A 2,500-nucleotide genomic window follows, 5' to 3' on the forward strand; every position below is an offset into this window, starting at 1 on the left:
GGTCAGAGGGTCAGGCTGGATCCCTGGTAAGGCATCCCCCCCAGGGCCTGGGGGGGTCAGAGGGCCAGGCTGGATCCCTGGTAAGGCATCCCCACCCAGGGCCTGGGGGGGTCAGAGGGCCAGGCTGGATCCCTGGTAAGGCATCCCCACCCAGGGCCTGGGGGGGTCAGAGGGCCAGGCTGGATCCCTGGTAAGGCATCCCCACCCAGGGCCTGGGGGTCACAGGGCCAGGCTGGATCCCTGGTAAGGCATCCCCCCCAGGGCCTGGGGGGGTCAGAGGGCCAGGCTGGATCCCTGGTAAGGCATCCCCACCCAGGGCCTGGGGGTCACAGGGCCAGGCTGGATCCCTGGTAAGGCATCCCCCCCCCCCCCCCAGGGCCTGGGGGTCAGAGGGTCAGGCTGGATGCCTGGTAAGGCATCCCCCCCCCCCCAGGGCCTGGGGGTCAGAGGGTCAGGCTGGATGCCTGGTAAGGCATCCCCCCAGGGCCTGGGGGGGGTCACAGGGCCAGGCTGGCCCACTGGTAAGGCATCCCCCCCCCCAGGGCCTGGGGGTCAGAGGGTCAGGCTGGATCCCTGGTAAGGCATCCCCACCCAGGGCCTGGGGGTCACAGGGCCAGGCTGGATCCCTGGTAAGGCATCCCCCCCAGGGCCTGGGGGGGTGCAGCGGGTCCGGAGAAGAGAGGCCGGGTCTGGGGGTGAAGTGGGTTGTGGGGTGGGTGGTGGCAGCGGGTCCGGAGAAGAGAGCCCGAGCCCAGGGGTGGGGCGGAGAGTCCGGGGAAGGGAGCCCCCCAGGGCCTGGGGGTCAGAGGGCCAGGCTGGATCCCTGGTAAGGGAGCCCCCAGGGCCTGGGGGGTCAGAGGGCCAGGCTGGATCCCTGGTAAGGCATCCCCACCCAGGGCCTGGGGGTCAGAGGGTCAGGCTGGATCCCTGGTAAGGCATCCCCCCCAGGGCCTGGGGGGGTCAGAGGGCCAGGCTGGATCCCTGGTAAGGCATCCCCACCCAGGGCCTGGGGGGGTCAGAGGGCCAGGCTGGATCCCTGGTAAGGCATCCCCACCCAGGGCCTGGGGGGGTCAGAGGGCCAGGCTGGATCCCTGGTAAGGCATCCCCACCCAGGGCCTGGGGGTCACAGGGCCAGGCTGGATCCCTGGTAAGGCATCCCCCCCAGGGCCTGGGGGGGTCAGAGGGCCAGGCTGGATCCCTGGTAAGGCATCCCCACCCAGGGCCTGGGGGTCACAGGGCCAGGCTGGATCCCTGGTAAGGCATCCCCCCCCCCCCCCCAGGGCCTGGGGGTCAGAGGGTCAGGCTGGATGCCTGGTAAGGCATCCCCCCCCCCCCAGGGCCTGGGGGTCAGAGGGTCAGGCTGGATGCCTGGTAAGGCATCCCCCCAGGGCCTGGGGGGGGTCACAGGGCCAGGCTGGCCCACTGGTAAGGCATCCCCCCCCCCAGGGCCTGGGGGTCAGAGGGTCAGGCTGGATCCCTGGTAAGGCATCCCCACCCAGGGCCTGGGGGTCACAGGGCCAGGCTGGATCCCTGGTAAGGCATCCCCCCCAGGGCCTGGGGGGGTCAGAGGGCCAGGCTGGATCCCTGGTAAGGCATCCCCCCCAGGGCCTGGGGGGTCAGAGGGCCAGGCTGGATCCCTGGTAAGGCATCCCCACCCAGGGCCTGGGGGTCACAGGGCCAGGCTGGATCCCTGGTAAGGCATCCCCACCCAGGGCCTGGGGGTCACAGGGCCAGGCTGGATCCCTGGTAAGGCATCCCCCCCCCCCCAGGGCCTGGGGGTCAGAGGGTCAGGCTGGATGCCTGGTAAGGCATCCCCCCCCAGGGCCTGGGGGTCAGAGGGTCAGGCTGGATGCCTGGTAAGGCATCCCCCCAGGGCCTGGGGGGTCACAGGGCCAGGCTGGATCCCTGGTAAGGCATCCCCCCCCCCCCCCCCAGGGCCTGGGGGTCAGAGGGTCAGGCTGGATCCCTGGTAAGGCATCCCCCCAGGGCCTGGGGTTCACAGGGCCAGGCTGGGTCCCTGGTAAGGGAGGCCCCTAGGCCCCGGTCAGAGGGCCAGGCCGGACCTCCGGGGGGCCCTGTGAACACGGTAGGAAACGCCCCGTCCGTCCGTGCGGGTCAGAGGGCCAGGCCGTAAAACCGGGCCCGCGGCCCTTCCCCGCGCCCCCCCACCCCTCGGGAAGGTCAGCGCCGGAACGCCGTAGGAAACTCCCCGTCCGTTTTGAAGAACCACTTTTCTCACGTCACGAACGGAGGGAAGGGTGGCCGCGCCGGCCCCCGTAGGCGCGTCGGGCGGCAGAACACGGTAGGAAACGGCCCGTCCGTTTCCAGGGAACGGGCTCACGAAGCGGTTACGGGTCCCCGCCGGGCTTCCGGGTTACGGAGATGCGGGACGGCGGGCGGGGGCGTCCCCGCTCGGCCGCTTCTTCTCCCGGAGCTTCTTTTCTTTCCCCACGCCCCCGTCCAGACCCACCGACCGATCGGCAAACGTGACCCGCCATCG

The sequence above is a fragment of the Lutjanus erythropterus genome, unplaced genomic scaffold, assembly GCF_056507025.1.
Source record: "Lutjanus erythropterus isolate fLutEry1 unplaced genomic scaffold, fLutEry1.hap2 Scaffold_167, whole genome shotgun sequence".
Lineage (NCBI taxonomy): Eukaryota > Metazoa > Chordata > Actinopteri > Lutjaniformes > Lutjanidae > Lutjanus > Lutjanus erythropterus.